At 40.4% G+C, this 27,012-nt stretch overlaps 1 long non-coding RNA gene across 1 annotated transcript in view; it reads left to right on the forward strand.

The window, feature by feature from the left end:
- LOC108449034 overlaps positions 1-18,426 on the forward strand; it is a 22,237-nt gene extending 3,811 nt beyond the window's left edge. Inside the window, exons 2-3 of the long non-coding RNA XR_001865133.1 lie at positions 5,360-5,364; positions 18,416-18,426. This is a non-coding gene — a long non-coding RNA (uncharacterized LOC108449034). The remainder of the gene's footprint in view (positions 1-5,359; positions 5,365-18,415) is intronic.
- Positions 18,427-27,012: the final 8,586 nt, after the last annotated feature.

Consider the following 27,012-nt stretch of genomic DNA (forward strand, 5'->3'; position numbering starts at 1 on the left):
GCTGAACCACAGCTTACATGCACAGGAGCAATGAGAATGATGTAGATAAAGGTGTTTTCTGTGGCCTATTTTAACTTGTACCTTGTTCGTACCTCTTGGCATCCCTACTGTGGTTGGTTTGGTAGGCAGACACAGGCCTAATGGATCTGGTACAGAATGGACTGAAGTGAGTATCATATAGCATATGCTATACCATTTCATGCATATCCTCACTAGTGAATGCCATGTGTAATCCAATCTTTAAAGTGAAACCTGCTTGGTGAGGCTTACACTGAATTCTTTTCTTTGAAGTGGCTCAGAGAAAAAATGTCCTTCTTCAGTTTGATACCAAAATGAGTGGCTATGATTTTAAACTATCCAGTGCCAAAAGAAAATACATACAATGGTCTTCTGCTTGAACTGCTATGGTCCAAGCATAAGTCTTTTGAACCAGAGTGAGTTGTGAAATATATGGAAAGATATTAAATTTTACATGCAAACATGTCTTTGAAGTAAAGATCTCAGTAGATAACAGTTTCTAGTTGGCCTTTGGAAGAATGCTTCCAGGGGAAGTGAAGGTGGTTTGGATTCAAAGACACCCAAACCAATCAAAACAGCACGTGGACCACACTCAGAGGTGCTTCCTGTACTCAAGTTTGGCTGGTTGCCTTTATGCAGACCAATTTCAGGCAGAGATTGTGGAATAGTCACGTCTCACACAGACAAAGTACTGGCTGGGTGTTGCCTTCAAATTGATGGCATTCAGTTGCCATCATCTTCCAGCCTCTTTGCCTGTCTACCCAGAAGTGGTGAAAACTTGGGCAAACTGCAGGTAAAAGCCCTGGGGAAGAGCTGGTGATAGTCTTTGGGACTAGTTCTAGAGGAGTTTTTTTGAAATTTCAGTGTCCACAAGGCAAGAAAGAAGCAGTTAGAAAGTGAAAGCATTAAGGACAGAGAATCAGCACAGCTTGATTTCATGGAGGAGGCTTGGCACTGAAACACAGTTTCAGAAACTTACACTCCTGAAATGGAGACAGCTGCTCTCTCAGATTGGGCAGATGATTGTAAACCTCGGGCCAGGCCAGCACTGAGCCAAAGAGAGTCTGATCTGGTCAAAGTGCCCATTGAAAATTGCCCCCAGCACATTTTGCTCTTTGTCTTTACTGTACCTAGTGCTAAGAACCACAGCCATCTTTGTGCAAGCCAGTAGCTCTTTTCCATCTGCCTTCTAATGCTTATCCATTGCCTATTTCCCAGACCCGAGAAACAAAAAAAAGTCAGCAAATTCATTGGATCAAGTCTGTCCATTGAAGAATACTGTTGTCTTCAGAAGAATTGCAGAAGACATGAATTCAGTTTATTATTTCTTGAGCCAGCTGACATGCTGTCTTATCGTGACATAGTTAAGTGCATGCGCATTTAATCAAAATACCATAGAGGTCAAAGAGGCAATTTCACCCACTATACTTCTATTACAGACAATTTTGTGAAAATCCTTGAGCTAGTTGCCTGAAAATGTAGTTTTCAGTAGCCCTCAGAATTTATTTCCCCCATTTCCCATTCACAAGTCAGTCAATTGCTCAAAATTGCTGGGTAAAAGTTTTCTAGATTTCCAAATAACTACTATTAAATTGCTGTGAGATCTGCCTTTGAAGCCCTAGTTTCAACTCCAGTTCCATAGAATTTTTTAAAAAATCAGATTTTCAGAGATTTCTAGCCTAGCTTCAGCAAGGGAGACAGAAGAGACCAATCGTTTTCTCTCTCTCCATCAACCTCCTTACTATTAGGAAAAACAGTGGCTTTGTTAGAAGGGGCAGGAAAAACAATGCTTCCTGATGGAATTCAAGTCAATGTATGTGGAATGTTTTTGAGCATGTTACAAGTTTTCCCAGTATCACAAAAGAATGTGATTTGTTGTAAAAGGTTACTGTAACAGTATAAAAAGAATATTTGAGTTATTGAAATGAAAGACAGATAACATTTAGTCTTACTTAGATTTTCTCCATTCAATGGAGAAAAATATTTCAAGCAATACAAAGTAGCAGCCATGTTTAGTGACTTATGATAGACACAGTTTATGTCCCATAACACATTTTTAATATTGACATTATGAAATTATGCAAAAATAGCCATAGAAAAGTGCATCATTCCCACTGAAAGTGCCTTGCATATCTGAATATTTAACTTGACAGTATTTATGAAAAAATTTAATAATAAATACATAAATTACATGTAGAATTGAAGTATTTTGTAAATAAAAAATGCTTCCTATTTACTTGCAATATCCAAATCAGTCTATTGGTGCCCTAGGAGACTTTATTGAGCTGCTGAAGACAAAAGTGATAACTTGCTAAGAGAGAAAATTAGTACTGGGTTATGAGGTAGTCATAAATGCACCTGCATGGCAACAAGTTGAGGACTTCAACAGCCTTCTGATATGTCACATAGAATGCATTTATTTCTCTCTAATATCTAAAGTTCAAGTCATGAGTTGCCTCTTCGATTTGGAAACATTTTCATTTTCAGTATCATTTTTTTTACTAAAAAATGAAAAGGCAAAGGATAGTGACATATACCTTGGAAGAAGAAATAATTGCATTTTGTTCAAAGAACTTCCTCCAGATTTTGACAAAAAAAGAGAGGAAAAAGGGGTTGTTACTTCATTCATAATTCAATCAACTTTTACTGCTGTGTTTCAACAAGTACAAATGGTTACGATAAACATTCTCCTTGAGTGGAAAGCTTCTTTTTTATGGAGTGATCGAATATTTTCTTTCATTTTCTGGGTGAATTTTAGGACTCATGGTATGCATAAGATTAGTAGCAGTAATAGTGAAGTGAAATAATGTAACACAGAGTAGACTGAAATAGAGAGCAAAATAATTCACTCATAAATCTTGTCTTTGTTGCATTCAAGTCCCAAAGAATTGGAGAGTTTGCATGTGAAACCAAGCTCCTTGGATTCCTTCCAGAGTGTCACGCAGGGAGTGCAGCTCATCGTACTCTTGGTCGATACATCCTGAGTCAGGCAGTCCTACTCTTGAGGTCAAGGCACTGATAGCTTCAGAGCTGGCTGCCATTGTCCTCCAAAGGAAATTCTAAATAAAACCAGAATGTAAGAGCTATTCAGGTTAAGATACAGGTACGACAGCTGAAGTCCCTGGCATGAATACTGCAAAGATCAATATTAGGGTCCACTTACTCTTTGCCTTTAAGTAGATGATAAAGAAAGAAAACAAAATCTTTCTCCCTGCTTGCTACTTCATCCTCCTTTTCCTGAGGAAGCAGGTAAAAAAGCAAAAAAGGATCATCTGAGGAAGCATAAATTCAGAATCTAAAAGCAGCTATTTCTATTGTATATTGAAGTTGTAATTTGAAATTTTTAAAAATGCATTTATTTCAGATTAAAAAAAAATACTTAAAAAAAGTCAGTTCTAACTAGAGAAGATCTAATTTAGACTAGGTGATGATTGGTCAAAAATTAGACTCAATGGTCTTGGAGGTCTTTTCCAACCTTAATGATTCTGTGATTCTGTAATTGAGATATTACTTCATGGTAGCACTTTCGACCCCTGTTGGTGAAGGTGATTTGACTGTGCTGTGGGACTGCTTAGAAGCTCATCAGGACGCAGTCAGAAGGGCAAGAGATAGGCAGCAGGTCCAGTAGGAAATGAGTTTTGGCTTGAACTTGCCTGAAAGCCTGAAAGACTGATAAAAAAAGTGCTGTTCCTGAAGCTTGAAGATAGTCTTGTGATTGGAATCACAAGGCACAGCAAACAAGATGTATTTAATCCTTTGATGTCAGTAATGGTCAGGACAGTCCATGCAGCCTTCTCTCCTTCTATTTCACCATAAAATAAAAAAATTGACAGGAATCTAAATCCTTTTTTTTTCCAGTGCGTACAAGAGAAGAATGCTGGAGAATGTTAGCAATTAATCCCTGTCCTCAACCAGACATAAGTTTAATAAAAAAAAATGTATTGCAGCAGGATGAAATTCAAATGTTAGACAACCCAGGGATAGAGTCAATCTCTGGAAGAAGGAGTGAATTGCATGAGAGTCAGATGAAGTAGGCATCAGTTATCAGACACATCATTCATGCTGACATTTTAAAAAATCAGATAAAATTGTATTTTTTAAAACATTTTGACAGTGTTCTTATACTATTTGTTTTATATATTAAGTATATAATTGAATAAAAATTGTGAAACTAATAATAGTGCACATGAAACAGGTCTCAATAGTGATGCCTGAGGCAAAATTCCTGTGTCTCAGGATATACAATTTTGCATACCAGAATTTTTGGTGAGAAATCTCAGGAGGGTAGATGGAGCAGGATACTCTGGGAAAAAGTACCAAATCTTTTCCCAGAGTAACATTTTTCATCTTAACATTCATGGCCATCATGAGAGGCAGAAGGCTTATCATACCGGATGGACGGAAGGAAGGAAGGAAGGAAGGAAGGAAGGAAGGAAGGAAGGAAGGAAGGCAGGAAGGAAGGAAGGCAGGAAGGAAGGAAGGAAGGAAGGCAGGAAGGAATGCTGTTCCTACTCTGCTGCTAAATATTAGGAAACGAATCATTCAGATGAAATACTAAATCCAAGCAAGAGAGAGTCACATAGTTTAGCTAAGTGCCAGTTAAAGACCAGGAGCTGGGCTATCTCCCCACACTGAACCAGGAGCCTGTTGCTCTTTAGGTTTCTCTCTTTCTACTTGTCAGTCTCATCCTTTGTAATCTCAGTTTTACACAGCTATTTCTACCCACACGCATGGACTATACCTCTATGACCTTGTTGATAAAGAGCAAACACTGTAAAAAAAAAACAAACTGGAAAAAGAAGTGTGCATTTCACCTCACTGTGTATGGCAATTGTTGTTACAGCTCAGTTTTTCATGACTGTGATATCCCACAGCTTGGAATACATCCCTTAAGAGATGAAAGATTTTTATCTGGAGCTGGATCCAGTAAGTATTTTCACAGAGCAGTAGAATCTCATCTAGTCCTACACCCCTGCCATGGGCAGGGGCAGTTTCAGCTAAATCACTTTGTTCAGAGCTCCTTTGCACCTGACCTTGAATGAGCTCCAGGGATGGGGCATCTATCACCGCTCTGGGCAACCTGCTCCAGTGTTTCAGAATCACAGAATCACAGAATTAACTAGGTTGGAACAGACCTTTGAGAACAAGTACAACCTATGACCTAATGCCACCTCATCAACTAAACCATGGCACCGAGTGCCACACCCAGCCTTTTTTTAAACACCTCCAGGGACAGTGACTCCACCACCTCCCTGGGCGGACCTTTCCAGTGCCCAATCGCTCTTTCAGCGAAGAATTATTTCCTAATGTCTAACCTAAACTTCCCCTGGCGCAGCTCGAGGTTGTGTCCTGTCGCTGATTGTCTGAGAGAAGAGACCGACCCCCACCTGGCTATAGCCTCCTGTCAGGCAGCTGTAGGGAGTGATAAGGTCTCCCTGAGCCTCCTTTTCTCCAGGATGAACAACCCCAACTTTCTCTGTCTTCACAGATCATCCCTCTGATCATCTTTGTTGTTCTCCTCCAGACCTACTATAACAGGTCCATATGTTTCCTGTGCTAAGAACTCCAGAGCTGGATGCAGTGCTCCAGATGGGGTCTCAGCAGAGCAGAGGGGCAGAATCCCCTCCCTGGTCCTCCAGCAGCTGGCCACGCTGCTTTGGATGCAGCCCAGGACACATTTGGCTTTCTGGCTTGTGAGTGGCTATCACCAGGTCATGTGCAGTTTTTCAACAACCAGTTCCCTCAAGTCCTTCTTGGCAGGGCTGATCTCAATCCCTCTACCACCCAGCCTGTATTGATACTGGGGTTTGCTCCAACCCAACTCCAGGACCTTGCCCTTGGCCTTGTTCAACCTCCTGAGGTTCACATATTCTTACTTCTTGGTGGCTCAGGATGGCCTCCATCACTCTGGATGGCATCCTATTCCTCAGGCTTGTCAACAGCATCACTCAGCTTGGTGTCATCTAAAAACATGAAGAATGAAGGCTTATGACTGCAAGACTTGGCACACAAGCAATCAGACCACATTAACTCAGACGGGGTCAATATAAGGTTGGCCAAACTGCATGGCTATCTTTACGCCAGCAGATGCAGACTCTGAGGGATGCGCTACACTGTCCGGCTTTGTAGTGTTATATTTTAGTAAAAAATGGCTATATCTGTAAATTGTACAACTCAGAAGGTGATTCTAAGGGAAGTAGCTGAAAAAGAAAGAACCAAGGGAAATATTTTTCCACCTAGAATGGCAGCTGAACACAGAGCTCTTTAGATTGTGTTTTATCATTTGTTTGCCTGGGAAGTCAAGGCACCACATGCAAATGGCTCGTTCATACTGCTGTACCCAGATGTACTCTGATGTCTGTCAGTTGCATGATTTAAAAGTTTAACATTAATTTAAACCTCCATGTCCCTCTCTTTTAATTTTTGGTAAGGCTGTTTATAGTTCATTAAAATTGCTTTTCATGGGATTTGCAGTGCCATGCAAAAAGGAGTTTTTTGCAAACATTGTACTAGGCAGCTGATGTATGGCCCAACAGTACTTCCTCCAGGAATGCTTTGTCAAATCTGCACTAGCTAGTGCTGTATCAAAAGTGCCCTCCTACACAAACCTAAGAGAGGTTGGTTAAAATGAGTTACAACAATGAAAGCTGGTTAGAGCCCAGATCTCTTCACTTACACTTTACTACTAGCAGCTTTGGGGTGGAGGAGATGTTTCCAGAGCAGGAAGGTATGGAAAATGAACTTTTGCAGTACTGGCTTTCCTTATGCACTTTCATACAGCAGTTGAAGTGGAGATACTTGTATTATTGAGAAGAAAAGCTGAAATGATTAGTGTGAACAAATTATTGAGAATTTTTCAGATCTTTTTGTTCTGTTCACAGGCTATTAATGAGTATTCTGATTTAACACCCACCTCTCCCTGCTGCTGGAGCATTGCCACTGGCTTTGGAAATGTCACATTGGGTAGTTTCTCCTAAATGTTTGGTATGTAGGTGTTTACAAACAGTGACATTGCCCATCTCCCTTTCTTCACCTGTGGGTGCAGCTGATTGCCAGTGCCACTTAGCATAGACTCTGCTTCAGGATTAGAAGAGATTCTTTTTAACAATAGCAGAAGGGTGGCAGCAGTAATTTGGCCATTGTGGATGGGACAAACTTTCTTTGAACATTCTTATTAACAAGATCTTATTAGCAATATAAAAATAAAAGTAAGTAAGAAAAGGCAGCAAAACTTTCTCCTACATAGTTTTTTTTGACAGAAAGTGTTCAAGTACACTCTAGGTGTGCCCAACCACTCCACCCCTTTCTGTCAGTGTTGCTGAAGGCTTTCAACAGCCTTTTCAGCCAGCCAAAATAAACTGTGCCATAATGAGGGCAGACCAGTCCAGAGAACAGTAAATTCAGCAGCTCTATATTTAGCAGTCTGACACTTAATGCATGCCTCTCACCCCAACACTGAGTCTGTGCAGCAGGTTGGCAGGTGCAGCAAGAACTGAACAGAGCAAGCACCTGAGCATACCTGGTCAGAGTTACTCTTTGTGTGTGTGTTTGTGCTGCTCACCTTGGGTCTGTGATATCTATTGGAACCCTATAGCTTTTATCAATCAAAGGACAACCTAAGACCTCTTAAAAATCAGCTGAGATGCTCTTATTACTTTGGAAATAATCCAAATACCGTTTTTCCACGGGTCACACAATACTGCTAATTTTCAACCAACTATAAGCTGGCTCACTTTCAATGTTTATTACATTTCATCTTCTTCAATTTTATTCCTATCCTATTCACAGGGAGGTTTGTATATTTTTGTAACGTTCTGCAGTTGTAGCATTTCATAATTTATGGCCCGCTAGTGATTCACTGCACACAGATTGATAAATTGTGAGGGATTTTTTCTGGTTGTGGATCTTTTGTTGGTGTGTGGTGGTTTTTTTTGTTTTGTTTTTTTGGTGGTGGGGTTTTTTGTGTGTGTGTGGTTTTCTTTTTTTCTTTTGATACTCTTATGAATGTATTACTTTGGCTTTCAGAAATGTGTGGCCATCAAGATTAATAATTAAACTGTAATAGGATCCATTGTCTCTGTAGATTTCTGAATACACAATACAGAGGTATTTTGACTTGTTTCTCCTGAACAAATTCAACTGCTTTCCACCATAAGCCTTCACCGGCAAAATTCAATTCCTCTTATGTGAAAGAAATGTGGAACAAATAGGAAAATAAGTAGCATTTAATACAGAAGAATAAACTCATCTAGCAGCACAGTTACGGTCTCGGACATCAGAGATCATTGTTGACTTCAAGACAATGAAGCTTATTTAATGATGCCAGGTTATGTACAGTGTAAAAGCTTACTCACTTTGCATGAAACAAACAGAACAGGCTGTTGTCGGGAAAAAATCTGGCAAAACTTAACCAGTGGAAAGCATGTAATTCTCACAGTGCAGGTACATGGTGATGTGAATAAACACATTAGCTTCATATACTGGCTGCAGCTGCTGTAAAATTGGTGACTCATGATTGTTAAAAGAACTGCTGAAGAAAAATCACCTTTTTTCACCTTCTTTTTTAACATATTTCCATTTCAGAAGAACTTTGTGCAAAGACAGCAGTGCATGGGCTTGTTGTGTGTGACCCCAGGCATCTGCTGGCTGCCCCCCAGCAACTGGTGATCCCTTGTGCAGCTGCTTGGGTCAGAGGATGAACTTTTTTTTGGAAAGGCAGGTGGCCTTGGGAAGACCAGGGATTTTACATGGCTTTCAACTGTTACATTGATATGCATTGCTGTAGGCCAACAAAAATGAGAAGACGGTATTAGAAGTGTTGCAAACAGATTTAGAAATAGACATTTCTCTTGTCTTGCGTTGGGATGGTTTATTCTTACAATTTTCTTTTTTTAAATAGAAACAAAAAAGTGAGCAGATATTGTCCATATGAGTTAGACTTTTCTGTAGCTGATCAGAAATGCTCAGGTCATTACTGTAAGCCACATCAACCTGTTTGAACCAAAACAGCACTAAAAATGGCCATTTACATCCACATCTGTTGTTAGTCCTGCTAGAATTTGTATATTCAGGTACCTCATAAAATTTTAAAAAATCAGCAAATCTTGTATGAGCTCTGTGGGAGAACTAGGAACTTTTTCCCAGGCTTTGTGGCCCAGGAATTGAACAAATTTTTCACTTGAGCCTTTGTACCATAATTTCTCTGAGTGTTTACTGAAACCATGGCTTTTGGAAGTAAAGCAAAGATCTGCAATCTACATATCTGATATTTAAAAACCATAAATAATTAATTTTAAAATCTCCTGTCTCAAATGTGTTCATTTATATCTACTACAGCTTGTCTTCTTCAATATTTTCTATGGAATAATTAGCCTTATTCTCTTATCCCTTTGCTTCTCCTTTTTCTCTTGCCCAAATCCATAAGAAGTCTGTTTCTTGGATGCAGACCAACAGACCAAGCTAAAGAGAAGTTTTGCAAAGCATTTAACAGGAACCGTCTGACATAACACCTGGCAAGTGCAGGCACACGTTTACTCTCCAGCTGGGCATTCTTTGCACAGCCCAATATGAATGTATTTTATTGTACACTCTATTCACAGAATCACAGAATTGGACAGGTTGGAAGGCACCACAGAGGGTCCTCTGGTACAGCCTCCCCGCTCCAGCAGGGTCATCCCAGAGCACATGGCACAGGATTATGTCCAGGCAGTTCTTGTGTATCTCCAGTGAGGGAGACTCCACAGACTCTCTGGTCAAGCTGCTCCAGGGCATGGTCACCTGCACAGTAAAGAAGTTCTTCCTCATGTTCAGGTGGAACTTTCTGTGCATTAGTTTCTCCCTGTTGCCCCACAAGATGATCTCATACATCTTCCCTCTCATTTTAACCAGCAACCTGAACTTCATCAGTTCCAAGTATTAATAGAAGGAGAGACTTCTGAACCATGCAGTAAATTTTAGCTATATTTTGGATATAGGTATCTAGCAGACTCCTAATTATTTCTCTTTCAGAAAACTAAGGTTAGCTTTCTCCTAGTGAATCTATAAAAATTATAGATTATATAAAAATGAATTGAAGATTCTCTCGGGGTAAACAGTTATAATGCTATGGCAGCATGCTCTGTGCTAGGTTTTGGTAAGCCAGCTATAAAGCATAACTGTACCTGCAGGAGAGGGACTAGATAGAAGCAAATACTAATTTAGGCTAGTGACTTTCATTTGTTTATCTATAAAGAGGAGGACACGTATATTATTATATATATTATATTTATATTATTTAAATTATATTATATTATTATATATACTGACACCTCCAATTGTATGTGTCTTAAACACCTATGTGTGCTTTAGTCATTTAGAAAAGACCTTAGCAATAGATAGATAAGGAATCACACAATAGATGTGAATACTAAGGTCATTTTCGTTTCGTTTTGAAAGGCTGAATTCAAGGAGGGAGAGATTATGTCAAAAGAAAAACAAAAGAGGCACTTTATGTTTAGTGCAAAGGTTATAAATATAAGGATAATTTATGGTTAACAACCAATGAGTCCCAGAGGATTAAGAACATAGTACAGTAGCTTTTGAGATAAGACTAAAAATATAAAGCAGAATAATGATACATGACCTTATTTTTCCTTTTTAAAATCAGGTTGTTAGCAATCTACTTTGTGTTGCAAACATAGCATACCCCAAACCTTTATTTGCTGACAAAAATGAAGAATCACTTTGAAAATTCAGAGTTGAGGTAGAGCTTTGGTGCCTCTTGAATATTGGGTAATTATCCATGAAGGAAAGGATTTATAATTAAATGGAGGGGGAACAAGAGCAACTTTTTGTAGGTAGAAATATGTTCAAAAGGAAACAAATATCAACAGATCTTCTCAGAAATTATTCCACTAAGTGAGATCTTTCTGGAAGAAAAGGTGTTGAAGAGGAAGGGACATTTGGGAAGTTCTGTCTGTCATAACTGGCTCACTTTTGATGGGTGTATACATTTCTGAGTCTAGGCTCAGTTATGAGCTAGTTGAGAGCAAATGGATGAGACATTCAAGGTGATTCAGTTCAATTCAATTCAATTCAATTCAATTCAATTCAATTCATTTAAACCATGACTGAAAAATGAACAAGTATAAATGCTAAAAATTGTTACAATAATTTTTAACATTTCAAATATATATGTCAGTATTTTTTATTTAATTAATACATAAAATTTTTGTAAAATAATCCTCCTAAACATTATTACTTCATATAATTTATGTGGAGTTTGTTATTTATGAAGTAATCAAAATATTTTGCTTTTAAAATTAACCAACTTATTTTACAAGGAAAATTACATATGTCAACTAAGCAATTCCAGTCAATCTATCTTTCAAGATTTTACACTGGAAAATATACTTCCTTTTCATCTTAGTCATGCAGCATAGGAGGTAAGTGTGCAGTATTTTCTTCCCTCATCTCCTAATGAGTTCTCAATTTTAAATGACCCAGCTCTTGAAATGGACTTTAAAACAAATAAAATCAAGAAAACATCTGCTTTGAACGTGTAGAACTAGACATTATTGTTCACAAAAACATATGATTTAGAACCTCAACAACCTGTGGCTGTAGATTGTTTGCAAGAAATTTCTGCGAGTCTAGTAAGATTGAATTCTTCAAGCCTTCTTTGATTATGTTTTTAATTAGATTTAATAAGATGTAGGTGGTTTATGTCTCATAGTAGGTGGTCAATATTTTTAATTTAATCTATGAATACAATGCAGGAAGTGACATTTTCAAAGACAACAGGACACAGTAACTGGAATGTCTAACCAAAGTACCCAGTAGTTTGTCTGGAACATGACACTAAAACTCTGTAAAAAAAATATCCTTTCTATGTTCAAGGCAAAATAAGGTAATAATGAAAATCCTGCAATTCCAGTTATAAATGTCATATGCATCATTACAGCTTGTGGGACACCCAAACCAAAAGACCTCAAGCCCTTTGGAGACTGTGTGGCTGCATGGGGCAGGAAGTAAAGAGGAAATCAGAGAGGTAGTACAGTCAGGGGAATGAAGCACTGGTTTCACTGGGACTTCAAACAAGATGTGGACATAAACACAAGAAATTAAAACTGTGCATGTATGTGACTATGTGACTGAGGAAAGGATAAGAAGACAAAAAGTGGAAGAAGCAGGATCTCTGTGCACCATGGCTTTCTCACCCCAGCAGAGTGAAAAGAGTTCATCGTAGGGTGGCATTTTTCTCAAGCAGCCAAAATATTTCCTTCCCAAGGTCTGTGTATTTCTCCTTGTGCCTTATTGTGTCTTGTAGATGGCAATGTCTGACTCTTGTTTAGGTTTTACAAGAGGATGAACATATTTTTCTACAAAGATACGATTTTTGGGCCACAGAGCTGGGCACCTTTCACTGACGGCACTATCCATCCCTGTGCTGTTTGTGATTGCCAGAGCCCCTTCGAGTCTGGGCTCAGCTTTGTGCTAACAGACAGAGCCACCACCTCCTAGAGTAGAGTAATTCACTCAGTGTGCCTTGGAAGACGGTCAGGGGGAAGGTTTCTGGAGATCCCTGGTCTTGCTTCATGCATCCCACTGAGCCCAAAGGGTCACAGTCAGCTCCATGCACCTGCCCAGGAGAGACCCTGTTCCTTCCACACCACACCAGTCACCACAGACTGCACTTCCTAAAGGCAACTTGGCTTTATGAACAGCCTGTATCTGCTATTTTAATGTTTATTCTATGAACAATAAGCAGGAAACAATTATGGTTTTAAGTTATTCAAAAGCAGAATTTTCCCAGGAGTCTGAACTGTTCTGGGCTTCTTTCAGCCCTGTCTGAATCTTCTGAAAAAACATTGGTAACTATAACTGTGAGGTGCATTTTCTAAATCACCACTTACGCAGCAGAAGCCAGACATGCATTTTTCTGTATTTTAAACCAGTTGTTGCTCATATGGCAGACCTTCAGCTTGGATAACTAACAATTCCCTACCGCTTTCCAGGCTGACTCTTCTTCCCTCACTTACTTAAGATTTTTTTTTCCAATGTGTGAAGCAAGAGGAAGGATTTGAAGGCTGGTGGAGGGGAAGCATAGGAAAGGAAAGGCATAGCCCAAGTGTACAGCAACAAGTTGGGTAGTCACTGATGTTGACACTGTCCAAGAAATCCGGCCCCAGTCTGCAACACTATCCTGCAGCCTGTCCATGACCTGAGCAGTCTAACACTGGGACAAATGCATCTGAGCCTGGCTCAATTTGGGACCTTTCTAGGACCTTCTTAAGAAAAATTCTCATGGACTGAGAAGGGTCAGAAAGGATGAAAAATGTAATCTGGCCTTGCAGAAGTCAAGGGTGCAATTGCCATGAAGATCTGTGGTGAGCGTGACTTCCCTGCCATGCACAAATTGCTGTGAAATGGGGCATGGAAAGGTAACATCAGGCAGCTGCTTTTTCAAGTTGCTGTGCAGTAAGCAGTGAAGATCCTCAACAGCACCATTGCCCTGGAATGTTTTAAAGCCTCTTCTATACACTGGTGCATGATTTTTCCTCAGTCAGAAGTGAAAAGCATCCAGCTCAAAATTAGTAATGTTTTTGTTTTCTCTCTTTGAGAAGTGATCAATGAAGTATTGCTGCTGCATTGTTATGGCAGCTTTCATTTAACTGCAGCTGCAATCATTATGTTAGCAAATCAGCTCTCTGCTCTCATTGAATTTGCTCTCTACAGCCCTGTAGTTCAAGGAGAGCTGTTCCAAAATACATGTAACACTCAGAAGCAAGAAGCCATTTAGAACAGAAACAGCAATAGAAAAAAATTCACCACAGCCAGCAAAGTTCTGTATTAAATTACCAGTGATAGATCAAAGGACAACTGCACAGCTTTGAATAATGGAGCTTTGCATCTTTCTCAGACATTCAGACCAAGATTTGATTTAAAAACTGAGGTGTCCAATCCCTGCTAATGGCACCTTTGAAAAACTCCAGCTGCTTTAACTCTACAGTCCAGGGGAATAAAACACTCTTCTTTTTCCAGTGGAGGTCAGCAGTTAGCATGAGCATTTACGTGGAAAATTCAAAACACTCAGTCTTAGTATTGCTGAGTATTGCAGGAGGAATGAATTTGTTCTTTGCTACAATAGTGAAAAATAGAAAAAATATAAAAAACCCCAGAAAATTACCATAATCAGATGTCTCAACTCTCTACCACCCAGCGTCAGGCCTTCTGTCCCCTCTCAGATGCAACAGCACAAATACTCATGCCATTCAAAGGGAGTGCTGACAAAATGGCAGTGGTTTATTTTAAAACGAAAATTCATAACACTCCCTGACTTCCACCTTCTAAATTTCACCTGAAACACATCCATCAAGGCCCTACATGAGCTACAAAGTGCTGGAAGGAGCCTGTTACACTCTTTGTGACCAGACGAAGAGTTAGGAAATTCTTGTGTCAAGGGTAGTACAGCAGTTGTTTCCCTCTAAGCCTGAGGGAGGGGAAAGATATATGGAATAGGAGAAGTTCCAATTAATGGCTTGTGAGCATATTCTGCACCCAAAAAATGAATTATTTCTAAGAAAGAGTCCATTTGTGCAACCATGCCTAAAGTTCTTTCAGAAAAAGCATACAATACAAACTTGGAACAATTCTTTAACTGAAACTTGCTAGTTTTAGCTCCTCATTTTGCCTACATCAAAACCCAGAATAGATCCTTCAGCTGGTCGAATTTGGCACAGTTTCATTAGTTGCACTGGAGTTGTGACAGTTCATGACAGAGGAAGACCTGCACTCAGGACTGATAAATACTGTGATTTTTGCTGCAGGATCTGAATATTGAAGCTTCCTCCTGGCCCATCAGATGCTGAACACTGTGGAACATAGGATGTACCAACATCCTTCCTGAGACCCTGTCTTCTGCCTGAGAACTGATAGATGGCCCTTGGCACCAAGTACCTTGATCGCTGTGCTCACAATACTACCTCTCAGTGAACATGTCAGCTAGGAATTTTTTATTTATATTCTAGACATTCTCCATTTCAAGAAAAATTGCAGCCATTATGGTCACAAAATCAGAGAATGGTTGAAGTTGGGAATATGGAGAATTATAAGGTAGAATTGGGCTGTGAGCTGTAAAACCTGCCTGCAGAGGCACATGGTGACACAAAGGAGCACATGGCAGCACACAGAGGCTTGTCTCCACTGGACCCTGGGGGGAGGAGGTGTCACAGGGCAGAGCCCTATGGAGAGCAGCCTGCGGGGAGCTGACAGACGGGTGAACAGCGAGTGACCACCCCATAGAAGGACACTGAGAAAGTGTGTTGCTGGTGTGGCAACACGGGATAGGTCATGCCATATAAGGAACTGCTGTGCCGTAGAAAAGTGTGTAAAACCAGCTCATTCCTTTGAATAAATGATTCAAATTCCCTGCCGGTCTGTGTCTGTGATTCAATCGCCGACAGGGAAGGCTGGCATTTTTAGTCATTAAGAAGTAGTTTTTCTCTTGCCCACAGACAAGACCAGATTCTGAAGTAAAACTTAAGTCACTAGACAAATTCCTTTCTTGAAAGTTTTTTTTTCCCTTGGATAGTTGCCAGAAGTACAGAAAGAAAAGCTTTAAATAATATTTTAGACAGTATAGATTTACAGAATAATGCAAAGTAAATGATATTCTGGGAGTATGCATTTCAATGTATTATTTACTAGAGGCGGTGGAATAGATTTATGCATAACTATCTCCATTTTCCTCTTTTTGCATAAACATATTTAAGTAAAGACAACATGCCTGTGTATACCCATATGAAGCATGCCTGAAACATTAGTTAACTGAGTAAACAGACTTTTTTGGCCTCTGCTTCATCACTTTTAGGTAGGTAGTCCAAAACTGTGAGATTAAGAGAAAAAAACCCCTCTGTTACTGAAGTCTCTAAATTAAATTCCGTAGTCTTTCTTGTACTTTTCTTGTTCTTTCTTTTTGGGGTGTGTTCCTGTCAGTTATGTGTACCTCTGTATCACCATGCATAAAGCAAGGAGTAAAACTTTTGCTAGTGCAGGGAATTTTCCATCAGCAGCTGAAATATGTTGCTGTTTGATTATTAAGGTAGGCTTTTACTGATATGCAATTAACAGAAAAAATAAAGCTTTCCTGCACTTGAATAGTGGAGATTTTGCTACTTTTTCCAGTTTTATTTCAAAAGAAATAAGGACATTTATTCCAAAACATAACCTTTTCTCACCTTATATGCTTTAAAACTGTTTCAGGAAGGGGGAAAAGGAATTAAGCTTATTTAGGAAAACAAAATATTTGTAGATAAATATTCAACAAACTAGACAGACATACCATAATATCTGGGTTCACAGTGCTTTCAGGAAAAGAAGTCTTACTGTGTCAAGTTCCATAGTTTTAGCCAAGTCTGGAAAGATCTAGCTTTCAAAATATGACAGATTCATCACAGACTAAACTGACCTGTCAAGGGAAATACATTAGGTAAATTTTTGAATAAGCGTTAAAGAATAAAGCTTCAATTTTTGCTTGAAACTTTAAACAAACAAACAATTTCTCAATGGATGGATATTTTGGTATTTGTTTCTCATTTTAAGAAACCTTGGATCATAAGAAGAAGCAGACAGATCAGATAGATTAAGTGTTCCAGGGGAACTAAATACCAAGAGCTATTTATTAGATATGGAGCACCAAGGCTCACATGGCTGGATGCAGAGATTTCCAGTTGTAACAAAACTCATTTCTGATCTGCTGTCTTGCTGATAAACTGTAATTGGGGGCTGATTGAATATGAGGAGACTGTCATTCTTTTCTACCCAGTCTGACCTAAGAGCCCTGGTCATTTCCTGCCAGAGACTGGAATAGGCTTTCTCAATCACCAGCGAAATGCATTTAGCTTGCTGAGAAAAAGCTCTTGAGCAGTATCTTGAAACACTTCTCATTTATTAAGCAAAATGGAATGCAGCACACAGGGGAAGCATTCGGAAGGTGGACCAGCATTTTAAACAGGGATTCAGCAGCAGATCATCCGCTAATCAGTGCCATTTATTTGATTATTTTTTCAATCTCTTGGGCAAATGCTATCCCAAAGTCCTCTGACACCATTGATGGCAGCATCCTTCACAACCATGTCTTCCACTGTCAAGACATGCCAAGCAGCTCTGTACAGGCTTCTTTTATCATGCAAATACAGATGAAGCAAATAAACAGTAGAAAATGCAGGTTTTTCTTTGGGTTTGGTCCTGGCCCTTGCTCCCATCCTGATTTAAGGCTGATAGGGAATTTCAGCTTGCACTTGCCTCTGGAGCCCCACTGGGGTTTCAGGAAGGCCTCTGTCGAGCATCACAGCTTTGCAGAAGGGTGGCCCTGGACAGGTTACCAGGCACACCACCAGCATGACTTGACAGGTAGTGGCCAGCAGCCAAGGGCAATAATGTGGTGACAGAGAGGCAGACACACACTGGCCACTGAACACACCACCCACGCGGATGCTGAGCTCCAAACACGGAGGTCCTGCTCTGGTTACACAGCCCGCTCTCCACCGTATCTTGAATTGAACATGTGACTGCAACTGCCTAACTTCCTTTTTGTGTCTCATGGCTGCGTTTTCACTCTTCTGCCATAACATGAGATTAACACTTGTGTCCTTTGGAAGAGAAATGTGCCTGAACATATTTACAATGTTATAAACCCTGTAGGAAAGTACACAGAGTCCTGCTATGACATCCAGGTCTGGAATTTGGTAAATCCCATTCTGAGGCAATCAGCTCTTTCTTCAACACAAAAACAATAGGTTGAAGACAGGAGAGGGAAGTGGCATTAGCATCTCACAACACACAGCAGTGCGCACTGGCATTGCCTAGAGAGGTAATTTTGGGAACCTTTGTCTACAGCTTTGGAGAACGTAGCTGACCTCAAGTTCTCCCATGCTATTTTTCAATTCCTAAGGCCTGATACATTGTCCTGGTTACAGGACAGTAGGGTGCCAGTTTAGGACTATGTGGGTGTACCACACTGTGTATTCTACTCCCCTCTGTCATTTCTGATGAACTGCTAATGATGGGTCATTTTCAGGAGCTGTCCTGTGCACACCAGACACCTCAGGCTACAGGCTGGGGGGGGCGGGGGGGGGCCGGGAAGCACCAGCACAGTTACACCAATCCTGAGGGGTCATTTCTGCTGATGGGCTGTAAGGGACTCAATGGCACCAGCAGAATAGGCAACAACTCAGAGCATCAAGGACTTCCAAGTATCCCATGACTCACAGGATTACATCATCCAGTGTAAAACTCCCTGCCCCAGGGGAGGTCCTGAGCATTCCCACCTGAACCTAAGCATACATAATCTTTGGGATTTTGGGGTCTTGGGACAACACCACTTGACAGATCCAGAGGAGGACCAGAGCTTCCATAGGACCACTGCTTTTGACAAGACTGTGACCATCACTTCAACAGGATGCAACCGCTTGACAGGACTGTGACCATCACTGACCCACAGCATGCCAGTTTGACTTTGTGGGTTTAAGCCAGTTCTCTGTGTATCATTGCATTTATTGTAATCTTTCTATTAAATTATAACTCTGACCTGAAATCTCTCTTAAGGTAAATGAATGGGGTTAATTTCTCCAACCAGTTTACTTTTAAACTACCACATACAGCAGGGGTTTTTTTGCTGTCCTTTATTCAATATTACTTTATGAAGAGTATTCTTCTTGTTGGCTGACCTGATCCACAGAAAGTCTTGGATACCAGTTTTGTGAAATTATCCCCTCTGCAGAGGGTCCATGTTGAAATAAAGTTTTGATTGTAACAAATCTGTTGCGTCATTTTTCCACTGAGGATCACCAAAGGATCTGTCTCTCCACATAGACATGGTCAGATGACATAAGGTCTCCTGCTTCCTCTTTACTCTCCTTTATTTGCTTTTTTGAGCCCATTCTAAAAACTGGTAAACCCATGACACTACTTCTTACTTCATGTAGCTTTGCATTAAACCTTTTACGAACCTTTAACTGCTTCACTCATTACTTTCTTGCAGCTGGGGTTTCCTGCCATGTAAAACAGCCTGCTGTTCCGTCAAAAGCACTCTTGAAAATCCATCTGTTTTGTAAAGAAACCCATTATCATTAAACACTGTACTTTCTTGTTTTGCCCTGTTATTAGGGACACTATTATACAAGCTTTATCCTTAAATCGAAGGGAAAGGCTTATTGTATTTGACTTCCATTTTCCATCTACAGCAAAGCATCATGTGTACTTATTATGCCCATAAATAATATGTAATACAGTTTTCTTTAGCAGTGCCTTATAGTGACTTATTGGGAAAGTAATTACCCAAACCTAGTGAGAAGAGGTTGAGCTGTGGGAATTTATTCACATTTTTATGCATAGCAAGATAATACTTGAGCTTCCATTAGCTGCAGGAGCACAAAGAATTTCAGAAACTCAGTGTTGTGTGTGTTGTTCACTTAGACTTGAAGCTGAGTCATAAAAACATGCATTTTGAAGAGGAGGTATCTGATTAGACCTGGAGGGATGATCTATATGTTTAATCATCTTGCCTAATTCTAATAAATATCATGTTGTAGTGTACAGTAATGTGTAAATTTTATTCAAACATGGAAGCAAGCTGGAAGAGATGAACCTAGATTCCCTTATTACTTACAGGTGTGGACTTCAGGATTAAGCATTCATTTAGATACATCAGAATAAAACAGGACAAATATTTACTGGCACTGAATAACATATGGTCTGTTTAAAGCTTAAGATCTGTAGTATGCATGGAAGGAAAAAGTTGGAGAGCAAAAAAAGAGCACTGGGTGCTTTTTCTCCTAATTTGTGTTTTAGAAATCAGACAAATCAAACTATTCCCTTCAGATATCTGATAGGAAGAACATGAACAGTTCAACAACATTCTCTTGCAATGAAGATTTGAAAACTTTGTTTTCTTAAAATTGCAAGCTTGTTTTCTTATACTTGTTAAGATGTGCAGGTTAAAAACATACCATGGTTCAAACATGACCATTAAGTCAAGAATAGAAATATATATCTCTCATTCTAAGTTATTTATGTATGCATATGACTGTTTGGCCATTCAAGTCTGCCTGATTGTCCCGGTGCTACTCTTCCAATAATTAACACCTGATAATGCTATCTTCTGTGTGTGAATTAATTTGATAGGGAGACATGCAGGGGAAGGAAAATCAGAAGTAATTAAAATGCTCATTTTTACTATCACTAGCTCCATGGGAGATCAAGCTGCAGGTTGACCTCATCATCTCAGAGGTTCTCAGTAACTTCAACAGAAAACATGTGTACTTACCCACTTCATATTAAAACACCCAAGGCTTTAGCACACACACACAGACAAAATTCAGTACACAAAAGAAAAAAGAAAAAGTAATAGTCCTCATCAACACTTTGTATGGACAAAATATGAAGTTAAAAAGGGGGATAAAAAAGGTGTAGCTGTCACACAACAACTGCAGTATGCAATGAAAGAAAACTCTGAAAAGAGCAATAAAGAAAAAGGCTAGGTGTACTTGGTAACTTCAGAAGGTGGTCATGCTGAGAATTATGTGCATAAAACTAAGACTACCTCCCAAAGCAGCACAGCTATCGAAGAGAAAACACAACACCAATTAAATGAAATTGCCTGTGCAGGCAACGAAGCAAGATTAAAAGCACAGCTTTTTCTGTCTCTAGACAGGCAAGTGAATAAATATATATCTCAGAAGAGCAGGTGGTTGGATAAAACCTAGTCTCTCCTGAAGACGTGCTTCCAATCCACTCTGCTCAAACCTTAAGCCTTTTTCTGAGTAGCTCCTCCCTTGTCCTGATGCCCTTTCATTTCAAGAGCATCTTTTAACCTCCTGAATATATGTTCTAATCCTAAAAGTTGGTTTTATTCATTTTTCTTACAATGAATTGTGAGCATTGTGTTTTCATACAAAGGATGTGAGGTACCTTGCTGTTTAAAACTTTTATCTGGTTTGGCATTAAGGAATTAATTCTTGTTCTAATCCAGTTACTTCTTGGTGGCTGACTGCCCTTTGCTGTGGTGGAACAATAGATCAAGACAGTTGCACACCTACAGTTGAATTTTTTTCATGCAAGCAGTGTCAGCTTATGAAAAATTGATACTACTGTTATTTAATGCCTCATACCCCCTCATATAAAACATACTGTGAAGCTGCCAGAATTGTGTTCTAAAACAGATTAACAACAGCACTTTTCTTGTTATGGAAACCTAACTCTGAGGTGAAGCTTTTTGGTATATGGAAAATGCCAGAAACCCAGGCCATTTTTAGGCAGTTATTTTCCATTTGGTAAAACTTGAGTGTATCATTTGTTCTATTATTTAATTATTTTTAGCTTTTAATTTCTAAATGAAGGAGGCTTTCAGGTACACATTACCATAGAGAAAGTCACCGTTAAAACCTAGATCAACCCAAATACCAGTTATGTTACTACTGTACTGCTTAGCTGAAACCAAGATTTGGCTTGTTTATTTCCTGCTGTTGAACCTTGCTATCAAAGGAGCCTCTGGCCCATCATTCATGGGTCATGCTCATGTTTCTGCATAAGCAGAAATGTAGTGCAACAAACCACAAGCTGTTTCAGAAACATATATTGTATTTTCCTTGCTATAGCCAGCACAAGTCTGGTACTCTAATATATGTGTGATGCTTTTCCAGACTGGTTGTTGATTGTTCTTGATTGTTGTTGATCAACTTGTTGTTGATCAACTTGTTGTTGATTGTTCTCTATACACTCACAAGAGGAAGTGAATGATAGGAAATGTTGTAGCATCAAAATTGATATATGTATTAGTAAAATTGAATAATATCTATATCTATCTATCTGTCTGTCTTAACAAGTTGAACAGGTTTCACTATATACTTTTATATTTTTGTATGTACAGCATATCTTATTGTACATAATTTTGTGGGGGGTGGGAGAGTATGATGCAAAGCTCTCTGCACATTAACTGTCGTTTCAGAATTACTCTAGAAAGCAATCCCTTAAATCTCCAATGATATCTTTCTTATAATCTCTGCAAATTGATGGCAAGAGCAGTGATCAAACCTGTCAGGAATTCTGGCTCTCACAGCTCTAATTTGAAGTAGCATGTAACATGCTGAAAGTAACTAGGAAGTTGCAAATAGCTTGTTAAGCACCATTGATAAAATACAGACTGTAGTGATGCACAAGTGTCTGCCAGAGCTTAACGCTGCCCATGACTGAGAAGATTAGACCATTTTGCTGCTAGGATTGCCTTGCTATCTTACCAAAATTGAAAGTCACTGCAAAAGGAATGGAGGACCTCTGTAAAAACCCAGTAATTCATGCTGCTGACCTTCCAGCCCAGACAAACTCTCTTGGTCCTACAATTTGGAGAGACAGTGACAGTGTGTTGCTGTGGGTGGGGGCTCTATTTCCTACAGAAGCTTCTCTGAACCCAAAGCTCTGCTGTGTGCTGTACTCCTTGTCTCTCCAGTGGAAGCACCACACCTTAGACCTGTCCTGCTCTGGCCATAGCCATGGTCCCTGCTAGGATGCCAGTGAAGCAAGGGAACAGGAGCTGTCTTGAGAAATCCTAGATGGAGGCTACTTCACTGCACTGCATTAAATGTCTGAGCGATACAGATGTCTTGGCATGAGACCAAGTAATTGAGACAAAATCAAATACAGAAGATCTGACAGGCTCACAGTAATCTGCCTAGATGTTGTAAGAAACCTATCCATTTACTACCTCTCTGTAAGGCTTAAAATTTAGTGGAGTCTTGAATACATTTTTAGTCCAATGTCTGGGTTCACAAGGCATTTGCATATAAAAATGTCAGTAGGACAAAACCTAATGTCTTTTTGTAGTTCCATATAAGCATAAAGAAGGGGCAGGCTCTATTTCAGTGTGTGCTAATAACCCCAAAGGGAGTTATTGTCTGAGCCTCCACCATGGAACTTGCTCCATGTCCCCGGGTGTGGGAGTCTCATTTGGCCTCAGGCCTGGGAATGCCGTCTGTGCCTGAGCTAAGTTAGGAATGTCCGTTTTTCCAACTCGTCTCCTGCATGGGCCTCAGACATGCTTACAGGTAATGTGTTTCCTGAATGGAACCCAGGCATATATTGCAGCTTGTCTCCAGTCCTGCCTTTGGCCATGTCGGCAGGATGGAATTTGGACCCACATTGCAGTCTTGCCTTCAGTTGTATCTGTGGCATCATTTCTTTTGCTCCTGACTGAGCTCCGTGTTGTGTCTGGGACTGTTGATGGACCCTGTCACTAACACCTGGCTCTGCATGATGTGCACAGTCTCTGTGGGACTGTGCCTCGTGGATGAAGGTGTGTGTTGTGCTGGGGTTGCCCTTGGCCCCTTGCTTGTCTGCAGCAGCCCTTGCTGTTCCTTGCTCTGCACCTTCAAAGCTTTGTGTACAGTTTAAGTGCTGCGTATGTCAGGGTTTGCACACACATCTAGTCTGATAGCATAGGCAAATTATATTTTGGCTACCCAAACAGGCAGTTAGAAATGTAAACTGGCCATTTGAGTGCCCTTGGCTAGTCATTGTATGCAAAGTTCAGTAGTTTGCAGATTTGCCAAAGTCCTTGAAACTTGAACAGTGGGAGTTGGGACTGCTATCTCTGCTGAACATGGAAGATGCAATACTTCTTTTCAGTAGTGATTTTTTTTTCTCTTTGCAGTGTTTCATCCTGTAATTTCTGTGTTGGAACAGTGCAAGGCATAGTGTACTGGCTATAGTTCCCACACTACCCAGGCTCTACCCCCTCCTCATGGTGCTACTCTGATACTTGCAATTAGCAGGCACTATAACAATCAGCTGACCTCTTTGAACTAAAAAGCTTCTCATAAACAGAGTGAGTTTGTCTGCTGCTTAAGTCAGTCACAGGCTCCAGACTGTGTCAGGATTTACTCATGCAAATTAAGAGCTTGCACCACAGTGGGTAGTAGTCAACATGGGAATAGTCTCTTTAAATTTTGAAAACCAAAGCTGAGGAACCAAGGGCTGTAGATGGAAACTATTATAAGACCTATAGGAATAAAACTGTTTTATTTAGCTTTGTAAGTGTTTTACTTAATTTCAGACCAAAGTGACTTTCCCTGCTTCTTCTTGGCACTCTCACATGACAGTGCTTGAGTGTTTGGTATTTCAATAACTGAAGAAGGCATTCAAGAAATACATTGAATATCTGGAACTTCCTCTGCTCATGTGCTTTTGTAACAGAAAATTAAGTTTCTAACCATATTTTTTCCTTCTGTGAGCCTGCAGTCTGGAATATTTCAGTGCCACCAATAGTTTCAACTTTCTGTTTTAAAAATGTTTCTGTTGTAAGAATGTTGAAACAAAGCTCAGTTTTGAGAAAATTTTGATCTAAGTCTGAATAGTTTGCTGCAGATGATACCTCTTTGGGTTTAGTCTGTAACCCCCACTCCAATTGCAGCCTCCATCTTGGTGCGCAGGGATCTGGACTGCCAAATTTACACAGCCTCTTTTCAGTGGTTCTTGTCTTCCTCTGTCCCCTAGTGGGTGGAGTTTCCCAGAGCCCCACCATGACGAGGTTATCTGCTGAAGCCCCATGGACCAGCTCCTGCACTGGCTTTGGAGGGAGGACAGCCCCACCTTGGTCGGGCAAAGGCAAATAGTTTGGCTGCCATCCATTGCCCAGGGCTGATCCTTCCTGGGTGCATGAGATCATGGCAACTGTTTCCATACATCCTTATAAACTTTTCATCCTGACAAGAAGTAATGGGCAAAAAAGTTAATAAGTAAATGAAATCTACTTGCTTGGAGTTTGCCTATAATTCACTAATTCCAGACACTGGGTTCAGGAAGCCTAGTTGTCTCCAATGTCCCTAGGTGTAACACCACTGAAGAACATTTTTGCTTCGGTATGTAGTGACAGATTGCTATTTTAAGCAATTAGGGTTGGAAAATTTGGAGTAAGTGTTAGCTCTCTTAATCTTTTTATCCTGGCTCAACTCATGCAAATGACAGTTGCATTGCAGGCATGAGGAGTGAACTGGGCAAATCCAATTTGAGCAACCCTCAGAGCTTGATTTCAAAGGACTCATGAAACAAGAATAATCACTACTGATGAGGCATTATAACTTAACATTATAACACCTCCGTTCTCTTCCACCAAACATTTTTTTTCACCAGACAGACTCCAGTACATAAGTCAGAACAGTGCTGAACCAAGTCGACAGGAAGAGGCAAGTATTCTGCAGTAATACGTTTCTTTTGTGGGGAGAAAATTCCCTTGCCATAGTACATTATTGTTTTTATCCACTCCCCTCTCTTCCTTCTCACTCCCTGCTCTTCATTCCCACTTCCCCCTCTTCTTTTCCACTTCCCTTTTGGTATTTGGAGGATTTACAAGCTTATTTTATACAACTTCTCTTTTTGAAGGGGGAACTGAGGCACCAAGTCAAACTGAAGATGATATCAAACTGTCCCTGTTAACTCTTGGAAAGGTACTGCCTGTGTCTAGGCCACAGATTGCAAACCAGTTATGTAGGAAGCCAGTCTTACAGGAACACCAGGTCTTCAGTCCTGTAAAACTCTGAGACTACCATTGGTGTCTGCAGAGCACAGCTGACAAACACTGACATGACATGGAAAAAGGAGATAACAACTGGAAAATTATTTCTCATGCAGGTTGTACTTTAGTACTGAAGAGCTATTCCACTACTGCAAATGATGTTTTGAGGGGCAAAATTAATAAATAATTAATTTCTTTAGATGCTTGCAGCAATCCTTCGGCAAGGGGATTTCTTTAGTTAGCAGTGACTGGCCTGATCTGGTGTTTGTGGTAACACTTGAGTAGTGACTGACCTTGCTGACCTTTAGGGATCCTTCTCAATGTTTCAATGATATTCTGCCATCCTACACTTTTAAAAGGAATTTATTACACCTCTTCAATAGACATCAGTCCTTCACCATCCCACATCTGTCTCCCTCTCACATTTCATGTTATATGTTTTCATAGACTCACAGAATGGTTTTGGTTGGAAGTGACCTTGAAAAAATATTTAGTCAAATCACCCTGCAATGAACAGGGACATCTTCAAAATAATAGAATCACAGAATGGATAAAGTTGGAAAGTAGCACAATAGGTTGTCTGGTTGACCCTCCCTGCTCAAGCAGGGTGATGCTAGAGCACACAGCACAACAGTGCATCCAGATGGTTCTTGAATATCTCCAGGGAAGTAGACTCTAAAACCTCTCTCTTCCAGTGCTTGCTCACCTGCACAGTAAAGAAGTTCTTCCTCATATTCAGGTGGAACTTTCTGTGCTCCAGTTTCTGTCCATTTCCTCCTGTTCTATTGCTTGGCACCACTGAGAAGAGCCTGGCTCCATCCCCTTGACACCCTTCCTTCAGATACTCATAGGGATTGATTGGGTCCCCTTTCAGTTGTCTCTTCTTGAGGCTGAACCGGCCCATCTCTCTCAGCCTTTCCTCATAAGATAGATGCTCCAGTCTCCTCATCATCTTTGTAGCCCTTTCCTGGGCCTGCTCCAGGATCTCCATGTCTCTCTTCTCCTGAGTAGCCCAGAACTAAGTGCCATGTCCAGGGATGGTGACTCCATTGTCCCTGGGCAGTCCCTTTCCAATACTTAACAACTCTTCCCATGAAAAAATTCCTTTTTGTGTCCAACATGAACCTCACCTGGTGAAGCTTGAAGCTACGTCCTCTTGTCCTGTCACTGGTTGCCTGGGAGAGGGGACCAACCCCAACCTGGCTACAGCCTCCTTTCAGGCTGGTGTAGACAGTCATAAGGTCTCCCCTGAGCCTCCTTTTCTCAAGGATAAACAGCCTCAGCTGCTCCTCACAGAACTTGTACTCCAGACCTTTCCCCAGCTCTGTTGCCCTTCTCTGGACTCGCTCCAGCACCTCAGTGTTCACGCCAGAAGTGAGAGGCCCAGAACTGGACACAGGACTCGAGGTGTGGCCTCACCAGCACAGGGGGAAAATCCCTGCCCTGGTCCT

Source organism: Corvus brachyrhynchos, unplaced genomic scaffold (assembly GCF_000691975.1).
Source record: "Corvus brachyrhynchos isolate BGI_N302 unplaced genomic scaffold, ASM69197v1 scaffold310, whole genome shotgun sequence".
Classification (NCBI taxonomy): domain Eukaryota; kingdom Metazoa; phylum Chordata; class Aves; order Passeriformes; family Corvidae; genus Corvus; species Corvus brachyrhynchos.